At 40.5% G+C, this 17,137-nt stretch overlaps 1 protein-coding gene across 6 annotated transcripts in view; it reads right to left on the reverse strand.

The window, feature by feature from the left end:
* alk (ALK receptor tyrosine kinase) overlaps positions 1 to 17,137 on the reverse strand; it is a 369,356-nt gene that overhangs the window by 161,945 nt on the left and 190,274 nt on the right. The window lies entirely within an intron of this gene.

Raw genomic sequence — 17,137 nt, forward strand, 5'->3', positions numbered from 1 at the left:
CACTTTTAAATGGGAGTGGTTTAGGCCTGCTGGTTTTGTATTGCATCACATCAACAATCATGTCTCAGGTACATGAAGGTCTTACATATCTACCCAGTGTTTAGCTAACTCATGACTTGTTCCTGCTTTTTCCTGAAGGGCTCTCCTCTTGTAGCTCTTTTCAATGTCAGGTGCACACCTGCTTAAACAAATTCTACGTCATGCTCTGTGCCTTGAGGCATGTACCCTGAGGACAGGCAACAATTGCTCGGATTTCAACAACTTCCTTACGCCCAGGGCTGACAAACACGGACCTCTCACCCTCTGTATGCACTTTGCACTTGGTGGACCAAATCACCCCTGCGGCATTATTCCCACTAGGTGCATTCATCACACAGCCTACAACTTTGAACTAACCTGGTGCTTGTGCCGTCAACTTACCGACCCCATCCTCACTACCAGCATATTCGCTTTGACAATACTGCCTGTAGTGTTGAGGAGACTTTTTTTTCTCCACTTGCTCTCCATCTAATTAGTGTCAATGCTCAATTCCTCTTCTCTTCAACGCGGCACGCACCCTCTTCCCACCCACCATCAAAGCTCTCAGCACAATTAAGCGTGTATATTGAGGCGAGGAGGAAAGAGAAAGGAGGGGAAAAAAAGCAGACATGCCATCTTTGAAGTGCAAAGTGAGATGGGGCAGGTAACCCTCGTGCAGGAGATTTGTCGGGTTTGCAGTATTGCAGGCAAGTAGAGAACATGCACTCTACTACGGTGTTACAGCATTTATCCCGATTCTAGTTTTATGCGTCAGCTCATGTGAGAGTAGAAGGTAAAAACAGGGCGTAGGTTTGAATCTGGGGAGTGTTCGGGTTGTCAAGGCTAGTTATATGGCATCAGTCAGTGCAGATAAGTGGGGATAATGACCGCGGAGAGTACCAGGGGACAGCAGGATGTACAGTTGAAAGCTCTCGTCACCTGCTCAATTGCTCTATCAAATCACAGATTTCTGAACTCTCCATTAGTTGCAAACAACTTGTTTTCGACAGACATTCCACCCTCAGCAAGAACGAACTGTACAGGCATTTATTTTCTGATTGGCTCAGAATTGAATTCGCACCTTCTGTCTCTCTCTGTATCACTGCGTGAGGGCGGCAGAGATGATACGGGAGAAGGACTTCGAAAACAAAACTACAATCTAACTTGGAAAGCAGACTAAGAAGAGCCCCATGAGGAAAACCCCTTTAGAAAGTCATGTAAAATGCAACACGCAGCCAGAGTGAACTTGGGATCATGACTCGGGTGAAAGTAGCGGAAAGCAAAGGAGCAGGGGAGTGACGGAGGAGAGAAAAAACGAAGGAGGGCGGCAAGACAGATAACAGGGGAAAGAAAGGTCGAGGATACCCAGTAATTTTAGGATTCACACGCACACTTCCACACATACTCACACAGAGTGCTGGGAACTGGCTTTGGAGTGCAGGAAAACATCCCATTGACTATAATAATAATAATAATATTCAACCTGGGAGATAATCTGTGGCAGTGCACTGCTGGGGGGGTGGACACTAGTCAACCAGTGGAAATTTTGCAGTTTGTCTTTTTAATTTCAAAGTTGCTGCTGAAAACCAGCATGATTACTGCAAGAGGAGGACAGGTAGAGAAAGAATGTGGGCTATATAGAGTACATGAAGACACTAATCAGGATTAATGCATACAGTTTTGCGTGTTTGTGTGAGCACACAAGCTAACCGCTCATGTGATTACCCAGTTCTCTCAGGCTTGGAGGTGGACAAATGTGTGAATCATATTCGTGTACGTGCACATTTTCTAGAGATGTCGCAGGCGTATCACTGTGTGTTTCTGTATGCTAGCGGAGCGCTGCAGTCACTGCGGTGGAACTAATGGAAGTGGATGACCCGGCGAGAATGAGTGAGAAACAAGAGAAGACTGGTGATAGAGAGGGACGAGACAAAAAGATGCAGCATTCTTAGCTAAGCAGTGTAATGAGAGTGTGGCAGGCAGTATAAAAAGTGTAAATAGGGTCACATGTGGGTCTTTGATTTTGAGAAGCCCTCAAATCTTCAAAACCACTTCTAATGTATTCTTTCATTCTTTCAGCTTACATGTGATGGAACAAAAAGTACCAGTCCTCTGAAAACTTGACTCACCACAGGACTGCTAAACGGAGAATACTGCCAATTAATAAAAAAAACGAGCACAAGCGCAGGAAATCTTTGGAAGTCTGGAACTGAAGCCTGGTTAGTGATCCAAAAAAAATCAATCCTTAGGAGAGGCGGGCTTGGTATCAAAGCATCACCTACTGACACAGTAAATTGGCCATAGTACAAAGGACTGACTTTATGCCAAGAGGTTGCACCACGAGGAATCAAACACTTGTTGCAGCATTTAACAGCAATCAAGCACTTTTCATGTTCAACACGAACACCAAAAAATACCCCAAATAGTTGTTTATTTATTTTATTTCAGAGCACTTAAGTGGATAATAGCGTGCCCATGTTTTACAGGGTTGATTATGACGAACTAATTCGCTTAAATGGGCTAAATTGCTCACTAACAGGTGAGCACGCATGGCCTCTGTTATTAAGCATGCTTAATGGGATCGATTATGTTTTCAACTGCAGCTCTTTCTTTCAAAGCACTAATAAACACAATGGCTGCTTGTTTGGTGGTGGTGAACTAATATTTTTCTGACACCACATGAGAAAAATTTAAAATAAACTCAAGGTACGAGAAAAAGTATGTTACTGTATAAGATGATAATGACATGGATCAACATATCTGCTGTGTTCAGCTCTCAGCTACTGTTGTAACTGGATCTCTGTGGTTTTAAATTTTAGCCTTAGTGCACCTTTCACTGATGGCTTTCACAGCTGCATCAGAGCTGTGTCAAGCTACTGCTAAAACATACTGAACCTTCCCCATGCTGCTACTTCACATTACAGAAGCAGCAAAACAGTTTTAATACTGCAGGAAGGAATAGTACAAGCAGAAACAGTCCCAGTGAGCTTACAGCACTCCTCCAACATGTCATCAAAGGTTACTGACACCTTTTACTTTGACGTACTGTCCTGCAGAAAGCCATTTGTGTCGTGCCAAGCATGGCTTGAACGGTCATGGTTGCTCATGTGTCAGTTCAGTGCGAGTATTCCCATCCCTATCAAAAAAACTGCATGTAGTATGAATGCAATCAGTGACACAAGAAATACAGAAGATGTACAGTTACTATACGAATTTTAAAATATTGTAACACTAATGATATTATCATCCATCCATCAATTATTCATAGCAACTTATCCTTCACAGTGGGGATGGAGCCTGTCCCAGCTCACAGAGAGGAGGGTAGACCCTGAACCTTAGAGTCACCCATTAATCTAACCTGCAACATACATGTCTTTGGACTGTGTGGGAATGCACAGTCTGGCCCAAGCCTGTTATGGAATTTTACATCTTTAGGGGTTACGAATTGGGTTACATTGGGTGAAGCCTGGACCTTGAGGTCACAGAGTAAGCAACATCAAGTCATGCAGAGAGAGACACTGCCTCTCCTTGGATATGCAGCTGTCTGTGATGTTTGGGGAAACAGAAGCCCCTCTGATAAAGGTTAAATCAGCTTTGCCATGGTTACTGAGGTTGGAGGAGGCTTTCCTTGACAACACAGATAGGTGGATGCTTAGATTCTATTGACACAATCAGACATTCAAACCGGAATGTGCTGACAGTGACCTGAATTTCCATGCAACGTGACCTGAACTAACACGGGTAAAATGCAGTTCCTTGTTTAGAAACTAGTGAACCAGTTAGATTAATTTTTCATATTGTAGGCTGATTTGTTGAGGTTAAAGACTAAGAGTCAGATCTTCTGAGGGCAGAACAGAAAGAGACAGCATCTGAGTTGCAGATGACTTCGATGTTCGCTATTTCAGTTCTCCTTGATCAAGTGCTTCAATAAACATTTTCAGCTTTAAGACATCAAAGGCTTGTGTCTGCTTTTCTCCACTGAGGTGCTGACCATCGCTCAAAATATCCACATCAAAGCCAGATGGTGGATTTGAACCTAGGATCCTCTTGTTGTAAGGTGACAGTGATAATCAGTGAACCATCAACCCATCCGTCATATTATTGTGACATTATATATTTTATCAAATAATTAAAGGGGACATATCGTGCTCATCTCCAGATCTATATTTATATTCTGGGGCTTTACTGAAATATTTTTGCATGATTTAGAGTTCAAAAGCTCCTTGTTTATCTTATACTGGTCCTTTATGCAGCCCCTCAGTTCAGCCTCTGTCTGAAACAGGCTGTTTTAGCTCCTGTCTCTTTAAGGCTCCCCTCCCGATGAGCCCACTCTGTTCTGATTGGTTAGCTTCTGAAAGCTGCCCCTCATCTGCATAAACAAACAGTAGTAGCAGGATGTCACTAATTTTTCTCGTTCTTTACTTGAAATGGAAATTTCTCAGATACATCTGTACATGTTTGAGCCCAAATCCGATCTGAAATATAATATGGAGAACACAAACAACACATGGAACAACCTTAGCAACAAAGTCTACCAATGGACATGCACAAACAATCTGATGTCATCACAAGGAGGAAGTAGAAGACTGAAGTTTTGGAACATTGACCTATCCATAACAATATAAAAATCACAAAAATCACAAACAGCGTGATCATTTCCCTTTAAATATATGTTAAGTTACCTATAAAGTCATTAAACCATACAGGATACACTTGAAGTCCCCCTAAAATTCTTATACAGATATCAAATTAATATCAGGCTTGACATTTGTTATCCAATACTGCACGGAAAAAAGGACAAATGAGGAAAAATGAAGATTGCAGGACAAAGGAATATCCAAGACCTTCAGCCAGACACAGCATGTGCATCTTGTGCTTCAGGGCAATTCAATTTGCAACAGTGAGTGTTTGCTACTGTACACTATAGCCAGAAATGAGTGAATTTATCCCTCTCCTCAATCTGTTGTAGCACGTCAGCACCCAGCTCAAAAGAGAATAAAGACAGATAGAAACAATGACTGTGAGATTACCCAGGGGGATTTTCTGAGAAAATGGATACATTTTTTGACTCACATTGGCTATCACCTCTACAACAGTGATTTGGACATAAAAGCTAAAGCAAACATGCTGAGTCCACAAAATCTGGGTGACACTTTATCTGGACCATTTATATGCACACCATGTTTTATTAGTTCTACATGAGTTGAGTTTCTTTTCACAATATGAATCGTGTTGTGATTTCTATATTTCAAAGCACTTTGTTGTTAATGTAGTGCAAGTTATCACTAAATCATTACCATAGGCCTGTTGTTGGTCATAATATGTTATGTACTGTGAGTAGAATGCTCTGGCTGCTTTGTTGTCAATACATAACTAAAGCTGGAACAAGTCTTTAGAGACTGCAGTAATTTTGTGTTTATGGTCATGACTGGTACATGTACAAAAACATTAGATTACAGTCTGTCCAAATCAATCATGCATGCATGCACAGTTTCACAATGACTGGGAATGGGAATGATAAAATGTAACATAGCATGGACATAATGCTAATAAATCATAGAAGAAATCAAATCAAGTATGGATAAAATCTGTGTGCGTGTTATCACATTTGTGAAAAACACCAATTTTCCCAATTGCATCTGCAGATATTTACACACCTGCTGGGTGAGTCTTTCCAAGGACAAAAAGGGAGCCACAGAAAAAGTGATGCATTTTATGTTTTTGGCAGAGGAAGAAGTGGATACTGAGTCTTAGTAGGAAGAAGCACCAAGGCTGAAAAGACAAAGCCATGGAATAACCTTCAACAACAGAAAATCCAAAGACAAAGATGGCAAAGACACAGAACAGGCTTCTCTGCGCAGAGACGTTTCCGTCTTGTTTGAGGATTTTTCATCACAAAAATCCACTAATTTCATTATACAGGTTGGTAGGTTTGGTCTGAACATTTAGCACGTAGAAAAGGAGCCGGATTTATTCGGCAGACCTTAAAATTGAGCTAACTTACAAGACATGGTCTGCACAGCCCCTGACTTCATCAGAGTGGAATAACTGTGCATAGTTCAATTGGCAAAATTAATACAAAATGAAAAGAAAAAAAAAAACTTGTGAGGAGCCTTCAGGCTGAATTAAACATTCCAATTTGATAAATGGAAAGGTATACAATTTTAATATTGTAAACTACCAATAAGCAGGTGGTGATAGTGTGGTTACAGCATGGTGATAAGAGCTTTATTGTTGGAAAAGCCAATAACTATTAAGGTCAAAGCACTAAAATATGGCATTTTACTGTGGCATTTGAATGCAGCTGCCTCTCATGGTATCTTTCTTTCTCCCTTCCACTTCACCAGGTCGTTTCAGTCTTCCTGTCCTTTCACACAAGCATCATTACATTCATTAGATCTCAGCAAGGAAAGGTGGAGTGTGTGTGCGTGTGTGTGTGTGTGTGGTAGAGGGGGGAACAGCTAGAGCTAATCAAGTACAGTAGGAGGCCACCCATCTTTATCAAACCATTTGACACTAATGCCATTAGGTGAGATGCATAGCAATGCGAGTTCATAAAATTAGGGCTGGGGGCTAGCGGCTGAGCTAGCGCAGACGCTAAGGCTGCCATCCACAAGCAGTGTGATGAGATTAGCATGGTGCGCTAAGCGCTGAAAGGCCTCATCAGTTCACATCAGGACCCACATCAGGGCCCGCTGTGAAGAAAACCATGCCACCCTTACCGGGCTTACTGTGGGAGGGTTGCTGTGTGAGTGTGTGCATGTGTGTGATTGAGTAAGTAGGTAAGAAAGACAGAAAGACAGACAGTGAGGCTGCTGGTGGGCAGGGTCAGGCGGTGTGTGTTAAAACTGATAAAACTTATCAACAATCAACATGACCCAACCTCTGCCTGGGAAGACCAGATGTTCCACAGGCCCCTGTGCCAACGCCATTAAGAGCCCAGCCAAATACACTCGCAGATTCATGTTACTGATGGCGATGCTGATAGGTCAAATTGAGTGTTACAAGTTCCAGCAACAAACGGATGACCTGCCTCGAACACTGATAACAGCAGACAGGCGTTGGAACATGTTCTGAGGACAGCAGACGTTTGGACTGAGCTCAGGCCAGTTCTATCATTCTGGGACAATGTGACCTTGTACAAGCAAAGCACATTAGGAGCTGTCGAGGCCAGGAAAAGAGCTGCTGCAAGCTAAGGAAGGCAAAGAAGGGCCCCTTTGCTTCCTGTTGAAGGCTGATGTCGAAGGCTGCAGCAGAATAGCAGTCTTAAAAACAACCACAGCTCCAGGGACTCCTACTTGTACTTGCAAAGCCATCTTTAAGTTTTAGAATTTTTTAATACGCTGCAAAAACATTAGAAAAGTTCACCCCGAACCATATATAATAGCAGTCTGTTACTATCCACTAATCCCATGATGACTAAGAAGCATGCATGGAAGTACCACACAAAATATATGTCCATTTTATTAAACTTTTCTTCCAAACTAATAAAGTTCATGGGACCACTTGCACTCTACGGGAACAAACTACCTGTTTTATCCACATACAGTGTGTAAATGTAACACAGTTCTATTGATTATTTCCTATATGCATTGCAAAGTTTTGCTTTGTGCCTGTATGTTTGTTATGTATGTGCGTGTCTGAACACACGAAGGAAAATGTATAAATCCCAACACATCCTTCATACCAAAACAAAGAATAGATCTATATCCAAGAACTCCCATGAGTGTTTTCAGTGCCCTCTAGAGGATGGATGGGGACCAGAAGAACATTGGGCTCATTGGGCTATTTCATAATATAATGATGGTGACTCAAACAATTGGGGAGGAGGGGAGGAAAACCAACCCACAGTGTCATGTTATTTTACACTAGTTGGCTACTTATCTCTATGTATCTCTGAGTAGTTCTTATGTATTTTCTTACATACAGTATATAGATATATATTTCGCTGTATATATAGTATACAGAGAAATATATAAAGTACCACATAGCTTATTATGTGATAAAGGTACAGATAAGTGCTGAATACCAGAAAAACTGAACATTTAAAACAGGGTGCAAAATTAACTTTTTCCATCCACTGGCCAAATGGCTAGTGAACGTTCAAATTCACATCAAAAAGTATTAATGTATATGTCAAATACATGACTTACACACTCTTATCTGTATGCATGACATACAAAATATAGTCTACAAAGCTGACATGTTAACACTTATTATTCTAGTTACTTCAAGCTTATTACTCAATATATGACTCAGCTTAAAAACGAGCAACGAAGAAATTGTCACAACAAGCAGCCAGACCTCCTGCACACTCATTCACTAATCACACAACATCAACAGGTGACTCAACAACCACTCAATTCATCAACAAGCAAACTACCTACAGCACATTATATGATCTCTTTGTTGCATTCTTGTTAAGGAGATAAATTCACACAACAGCCACGGAGACGTTTAACCATCAGAGAAGAAATTAGCGATCAAAGAGAAAGAGAGAGAGAAGCTGTATCTGACTCATGTTATCTGACGTCTTCTTCTTTCTGTCATGGAGATGAAGTATTCATGTCATAACTACAATCGTTGCTGTTGGTCACCTTGTTTGTTAACAGAACTTTGTGGCTGCTGGTTAACCAGTCTGATATCATTAGCAATGATGACAAACAAGCTAACTCTCCCAGTTGTTTCATTTTAATTATGTTGTTAACTTTCTATTGTTGTTGAGAGGAGTTCACTTGTCTCGCTGTAGGTCCAGCCCGGACAGCTGAGGCAGTGAGGCCTGAGGCTGCCCCAGCAGAGTGGTTACTCTTTATATTTTGGTCTCCCTCTGGCCTCTAAAAAAATAGAGGATGAGCAACCTCCTCTGCCTCTATGACCCAGCCTCCTCTGGTCTGGTTAAGTTTAGGCACAAAAACCACTTGGTTAGTTAGGGAAGATCATGGTTTGGAAATCCGACTCGCAGTGAAAATCACTGGTGAAATACATTCCTTCTGGGGAAAAACACACCCGGGCCGCAGCGACTTGCGGTGTCTTTTGTGGGGGAAGACACTTGGTTGGAAGCGGAAGGCGTACTGGGGTCTCCTGCTGCAAAAGCCACTTTTTGCTAACTATCTAGCCATCCCCCTTAAACGCCTCCTGCTGATAAGGAAGTCACTTTATATTGACATCATCTGTCACTTCCCTGGGTCATATGACCGCTAGATGCATAAATGTGACATAAAGCTGATTTAGCCAGCCTGAATTTTTGATCTATAGTGTTGTTTTTCTTGTGAGGACGGGCTGACAAATCCAAGTGCACATTAAAAAATAAGTGCCAATTACCAATTATTACAATTACTGCTGTATAAACGGTGACTTGTTTGGAAAAACATGCACCACAATACAAAGTTGCCTGAAAAGAAAACCAGAAAGCTTGGTGTGGGCTCTGGTGGAATTTCTATTCCTGTAAAAAGACTTCACCCAAGACTGAATCTTATTACAAATTTTTACCGTGTAAATCCCTGAAAAGATCCATGGAATTGCTGTTTAAGTTGAAAGCAGCAGCAAGGACTTTTGTATTCCCGAACAAGACTCCCCACAGGTTTCATTTTATTTGGACCACCTCCAGAACCGAGAGAAATAACAGACAGAGCAAGAGGAATTTTAACCCGGACCCTGCTATGTCAAACACGTCGAGGCAATTTAGACTGATAACTTTTTAATTGTGAGTTTATGAATAATTCATCATCGGACAGGTAAGCTGTGATTATACAGGCTTCCTGACGGGGGAGATGCAAATGGCTTTTTTGTAATACAAGCTCATATGAATGAGGAAAAGGGTGACTGCACACTGCAGACAAATGATCTGACTTCACCCTGTCCCACACGAAAGAAAAGAATTGTCAAGAGGATGGTTTTCCTGTCTCAGCTGAAGGACTAATCAAACTGATAAACAACGAGGATTGACTACACTGGCTATGTTGTGTGTAATATTTCTGGATTATGTGCGGAAACACAACAAAAAAACCCATTATTGTTAGTTTGATTTGAAGAGCGACTGACACTTTGACAACACTGAATGTCTATTAACGCAACAGTTTGACAGGCTGTGCTTTGGGTTGTTAGATGGAAGAGCTAAAAGCTTTTGTTTGCAAAGGTCTCATTAGCTCAGTAACCTTTGACACTGATGTTTGCGAAGCATTAGTTCTTCCAGCCAATCGGAAGTCTGACTGAACTCCTCAAATTATGTGCCACCGTCTCTTTATCTCTCTGTCAGTTGATGTCTGGTTGTTTCGGTAAACATGCAAACAAAAAGCAGCCCGATTCTCGCCTCCTCAAAGAACAACTGCAAACTAATTTATTTTCTGCATCACTCTAAACTGATAGAGCTGACTGTGGAGGTGGTGTTGCTCTCTTTTCGCCGCAAGAAAATAAATGCAGTTTTTTTTCAGTCCTACCCAACCCTTCTGTTTTAAATCCATTTCTTGTCTGCTTCATACATTTCCCCTCACTGTCTGAAATCAACTTCCTGGATCTGGAAATTCCAGCCACAGAACAGTAAGTCATATTATTTTACACCAAGGAAGGGCACAAAGACGTCATTAAGCTCTCCTAGGAAAGAAAAAGGCCACTATTATCCATCTTTCTTAGTATTCCATCCGACAAAACTTAGTTATCTACATTTCCTCTCTATATTTACTCATCTCTTCCATATACGCATGTCATTTTCACAAAGGACGGGTGGGGGAGATCATCTAAATGAAGCTCTTCCGCACTGCCCCTACCAACGCTAATGACTGTCTGAGCAAGAGAAATGGACCCTACCTCAGTCTCCAGACCGGAGGAACATACTGAACAAATACAGATGGATCGAAGTGGACGCAACTAGGAATCTGGGTCTCGCTTGGGTTATGAGTGATGTTTCAGCCTACATGTTTTGTCAGGTCAGCAGCTTGTTTTGAGGAGAACGCTGCCGAGCGAACCCCCTTGTGTTTAACTGGGTTCAGACCAGCGAGACAGGTATGGAGCTGGTCGATAAGCCCGTAACAGGTTGACTTCTTCTCACTAGCGGAAGAACGGAAAGCAGAACTTGAATTACTGGGGATATAAATGAGGCTTATCAAATGCCAGGCACAATTTTCTGTCATCTCCTCTGTCTATCGGCATCAGAGACGATCTCTTTCATCTCCATTTCTCTTCTGCTCCCCATCTGGTCTAGCTGGTTCTCTGAAGCCGACTCAGGCCCGTCATATCTCTTTGCTTTTCTTCGAATACTCCCCCCCCCCCCGCATCCCTTCACACTCCCCCTAATCCTTCTTCCAGACTTATCTCACTCAGTCTTTGACAGTGTCTCTCTTATTTTAATATTATTTTATTATCTTTTTAGCATTCTTGCTCTTCCATCTCCTTCCCGGTGCCCTTTTCTGATCCATCATTTTCCATCACTATGCTGCCAGCGCTATCATGAATAATGAAAAAGGAGAAGAAAAAAAAAAAAAAAAAACTAGAACATTGAAAAGGAAACAGTTTTTGAGCTGAGTCAGCTCCCACAGCACTGATGGTATTTCCTCTGGGTGAATATGGAATCTTGGAGGGACGTAGATGTACATGCGCTACATTATATAGGAAGGACGGCGCTCGGTTACAGAGATGGAAAAACAAGGAGAGAAATAAATCAATGTGATTTCACTGCATGGATATGTGAAAACTTTGTCATCTCAGAATTTATCTCTGTGTGTAGATTGTCTATGTGAAAGCAAAGACAACATTTCTCAGCTGGCAATACATGTGTGTGTCTACATACACATATATAGCTGGATGATTGGATGTCATGTTTCATGTGGTTTTTTTCCCCCCCCACACATTTTATTTTCCCTTCTGACATTTCTGAGAGAAACAGTGAATATTTGTCATTTTATCATCAAAAGGATTTTGACCCTGACACAAAACCGGCAGCTGAATACAAAAAAAATACTGCTCATTACTACTGTTTCTTAGCCTTCAAATCCCAGATCGCGAATATGCATTAATGTGTTTGTGTCTTTGTGTTTGTTTGTGTGTGTGTGTGTGTGTGTGTGTGCCACTCTCACAAGCGTTTGGATATCTCCCGTGCTATCGGAGCTCTCTATCACTGTGGAATGTGGTAAGCTTGCTTTCCTGATCCAGCCAGATTAGCTGTGATCTGAACAGATCCTGTCTGATCCGTACAGCACAGTGGTCTCTAAACATGCTCCTTTCTGCTTTTTAACACCCATTCAAAGAGTAGCTCAGACACCAGTTGACAGCCTCTTCATAAATAATGCAACATACAGTGAATGGAGGAATATTAATAGAGTATAATCTTTAGGAATAATCATGTTATCAGGTTTTCCTCTGTATGATTTTGTTGATCCTGGCAGAATATTAACTCAAACATGTGATTTTTAAGCTCTAGATTCTTTTATTTATTAAAGCATTTTAAAGGCAAAAAGAACCATGACTGACTTTTTTCCCTTGTGTTGTTATTATACTTGTCAGCTTCAGAATTCTCGATATAAACGCACTATATCATTTAGGTGGGCTAACTCATAGAGAGGGTGCACATTTGGTGTGACAGGTGGTGGAAACAAACACTGGGAGCCGGTCAGTCCTTTGCTGGTCAACACACACACACACACACACACACACACACACACATACACACAAACAAACACACACACATACACATTTGACTGAACTGTCATACACACACAGAGTGCCTCCACCACTTTTGAGAAATGTACAGCAATTTTTATTTGATTTTGTTATTAATTTGTATGTCAAATCAAAATTTTAATAAAAACGTCAACAGGCAAAAGTCCACAGTCTAATCTCATTTCAGGGGCTGGATCCTCTGAACTCTACGATTCAAGACTAAAGACATCAAGACCCTTTTTAAGGCTTCTCTATAACCTTTCCTTCTTTTGGCACAAGAAGTGCATCTGTTGCAACTCTCAGTATCTCACAATCAAACATATGCCAGTCGGTTGTTTACTGGAGCATTCAAGGAGATCCACATCAATTTGTCAAGTCAAAAAACATCACTGGAGGGGTCAAATTCTATATGACTTGAGCGAAGACCAATGAAAAGACAGTGAAAAGTTTTAAAAATCAGAATGCAGGCATAAACTGTTTGGGCTTCAGCCTAGATATGTTATCACTGAGGAAGGAAGATAAAAGCTGTGGAATTTGGAGTTCATTACTGTATTTTCACTCCGTTGGCCTCATAGCAGCAACTCTGATGATAAGTTTGTCATTGTTTTGCTTTTGTTAACAATGGCTATCTTCTTCTACCCGGAGTTCTGGCCTCTGTGGAGTTAGTCTGTCTCATTTGGCAAGAAGGAGCAGGTTCAGTCTGGCCTCTGAAGGACCCATCTTTTGTGTGTGTTGTGTCCTTCGGAGCATCCGGGCTCTGAAATGCGACTCAGCAGCTGTCTCTTCTTATCTCTGGATGACTCTTTCTCCACTGATTTGTCTTGTCTCTTTTTAACTAGCGTCAGTCTTCATCTCTCTGTCTCACTGGGTTTTTCTTGCTTTCTCTCACACACACTGCAGGACATGTTAAAATATTATAGATTTCAATGTTCACCCACAAAGCCTGTTTGGGGTGCCATCATTATAACAAAGGAACATGTTCTTCAGAGATATTCACTCCAAATGACACATTTACTTTGTTGTACAGAACAATGAATGATTGCTGGGCTTTTGGTATTTTCTTGGGGGAAAACACTGAATGTGACTCCAACAACCTAGCTACAATAGCTGTGTATTAATCACAAAAATTACTGTACGTCGCAAAGGAATTGGTGTTTTCAAAAATACCCAATGAACAGCGTTAATTCTAACTTCAATCTGCTTTATATGAAAGCGTTGCAGGCTGCACAGCTCAGCGTTTACAGGAAATGTCTAAGGACCATGTGATTACTGCATGTAAGCATGCAGTTATGTAGTCCATTCAGAAAATATTTTCTTTAGTAGTTATCTTAAATGTTGTATGTCTTAACATTTTGTAAGTGCTGCCGATAGGAATGATATTTTATAATAATATTTCTGTATATTTCAAGGCTCAATCCATTTTCTGTTTTTTAAACTGTTGAACAGAATGTAATTGTAATAGGAAGAGTGTATTACAAAGGAAACACTGTGTGAATACTTGATGTTGTCAATTGTTTCTTGCCACAGTCGTTGCTTCAGACTGGATGATACCTGGATCATATTTACTTTACAATATATGTTTGGTTTGCTTTTTCTGTGATTGTTGTCTTAATAAACACAAAATAACAGTTATGATTAGAATAAAGATTTGACACTGCATTAGAACTGGCAGTCACCATATTCCTGCTGGACTGTGAGAAATCACTCAGTATTTAACTTATCTTATGGGCAGAGCAAGAAAACATGGAAAGTTGAGAAACGTAACTTCTAAGACCAAAATCAACACACTGACGTGGTGTGTTTATGTCTCTGTCTCTCTCTCCTGCTATGTCTTCTTGAGTGCATAATAGCCAAAAGCATTTTACAAACGGACTCTAATCTCACTCTAAGTCACTGTAAGGAAACCCTTCATCCCAGAGCTGTGTTAGGACTTAATGATAATACATCACAATTATCTTTCCTTTGTTGTGTGACAGGGATATATGAAAGCCAAACATTAGAATATTACAAGGAATTCCCAAGATATTACAGGGCTGCTATTCTGCTAAAAATTTACTTTCTTCATTTTGTCTTTTGACAAAGTACCAAAAGAAGACACAAAGTTGCTTAATTACAGAGATGAAATATATGAGTCTGTCTTAGTTCTTTTTACTTGAGTAGAAAGCATGAACTGCTCTATTTTACTTAAGAACACATCTTTTTGTGATCAAACTTTTATTTTTCAATACTGGAGGTTAGGTTGAATATTACAGAAAATCATCAGCCTCTACATACATCTGTATATATATATATATATATATATATATATATTATCACAATAACCTCTTTGTTTGTGCTTTTCATTCAATGGCAGCCCTCCACAAGTTGGGCTTCAAAGCACCTCTTCAAACAGAAGAGGAGGGAGAAGGGTAATATATCCACAGATGGGTGCTTTAACCCTTAAGTGAAACGGTGACGTACAGTAAGAGACAGAAAGCAATTGCATGGGCCTGGGGCTGCATTTAAGTGAGAGGAAATAGAACCATGTTGTTTTCCATTCACTTGAATAAGCACTATAAGTGCAGGGGAGTGTAAATGTAATGAGTAACTTGGACAGGCTGTGGGGGAAAGCACACTGAGACTGAAGACATAAGTTAGAAACTGCAGCTCAAAAACTAAACGTAACCTTCGGCTGCTGCTGAAAAGCCTGTGCCTTGTTTTGCAGGTGTGTCTGAATTCACTTAGAAGTGATCAACCACTTACATTTACTCAGTTACTCATAAGTAACTTGTTTTTAGCTCATGTTGTCAGAGATCAGCAATCTCTTGCTGTAAAAGCTGGTTTGAGGTCAGGACAGTAGAGCACTGCCCTGAAACTGAGCTGACAAAGAATCAGTGACAGTATGCATGGTATGTTAAAATATTTTAACTCATCTTGCTTTCTTTTATCATGAAAATATCCAGTATACTGTTAACAATGTGTGGTGGCATTAAACTAGGTAAAAGACCAACAGACGTATAATCCAAAATTCAAATGCCACAATGATGGTTAATGTGTTGTTTTACTAGAAACATAAATGCACTCTTATTCAACAAAAATAAACAAGGTTATTTTAACATGTTTTAAATCTCATGTCTTATCCAGTCTATGTATTGGTTTTAAATTAAATAATTTATAAAATAAACCTACGCCAAAAATAACAAAACATGTCAATCACTTGACTCAAACCATGTGAGTCTTCTAGTCATCTTCGTCTTCATCTTCACTATCATCCTGAGTGTGAGGCTGAGGCACAGTCTACATTTTCCTCATATGACACAGGTCTGTTTTAGTGTGTGTTTGCAATGAGTCTTAGAGACAGCTCAACAATGTCAATAAAGATAATTAACTCATTCGTTCCTTTCATTAAGCCCATAAATGTCTGTGTGGCGTATATATAGAAAATGCAGCACTTTCAGTGAAGTTTTTAATATTTACTGCACAATCATCAAGTAGCTGCCACCGGTGTTGTCTGGAGTAGCCCGTCTAATGCGGATGTCCTCTGTCTGTGCAATCAATGCAATTCTTAATATGTTTTGTCATCAATTATTTTGCTAATATTTGTCAAATAGTGAAGAAGACTCTCTGCTCTCTACCCGGCAGGATACAATCTCTCAGCTGAGCACACACACACACAGATACATTCATATAGGGCATGTGGGGACTGATACAGACAGATAGGCACGTTTCTCTATCATCATGCTTGCATTGTTCTGAAGTGGAGGCTAGTGGTCGTAAATGTACATACATAGTGAATCGCAAGTTGTTAGTCAAAACTACTTCATTAAAATCAAAAGTTAATATAATAAAGTATCCGGCTGGATTTAAATGAGCAGTCAGCTGATGTTTGGCCCGGCAGCAGGTGCTCATGGAGAGCTCTGCTATATCCTGGCGTATGTCAACATACAGGTTCAAGAATCCAGCTGGACTTTTCCATGTGAATCGAAAAATGCTCTTTGCTGTTGCCCGAGACAACAGACGATGTTCCCTTCATCACAAAAAAAGTGCTCCATACAGAAAAGCTTTGTTTTGATTCAGGTATTTAATAAATAATCTGCAGTGAAGCTCAGAGGGAGGAAAAAGTCTCACTAAGAAGCATTCAACTTTTTTCTCCACAGAAGTTGATGACAATGAATAACAAACCAGCCAAGTATGACAAATGAATTGTGTGCCTGTACGCATACACAAAGACACATGCACACAAACTCATGTTTTTAATTAATTCAACCACAACCACATAATACAACAATAGAGGGAAGCGCAGTGTTAATGCATTTTTAAAGTCAAGAGTTATTCTCCTTACTGTTAACCAATTCTAATCCTTCCTTTGCTGAGTCAAACACAAACAACTCTCAAAAAGGATCCCAAACTTTATACACTGTGACAGTAATTCTCAATTACGCACCGCAACTTTCAGAAGTCAGCGATAAACAGTCCTCCCTCTGCTCTC

Source organism: Thunnus thynnus, chromosome 16, assembly GCF_963924715.1.
Source record: "Thunnus thynnus chromosome 16, fThuThy2.1, whole genome shotgun sequence".
In the NCBI taxonomy this organism is placed as follows: domain Eukaryota; kingdom Metazoa; phylum Chordata; class Actinopteri; order Scombriformes; family Scombridae; genus Thunnus; species Thunnus thynnus.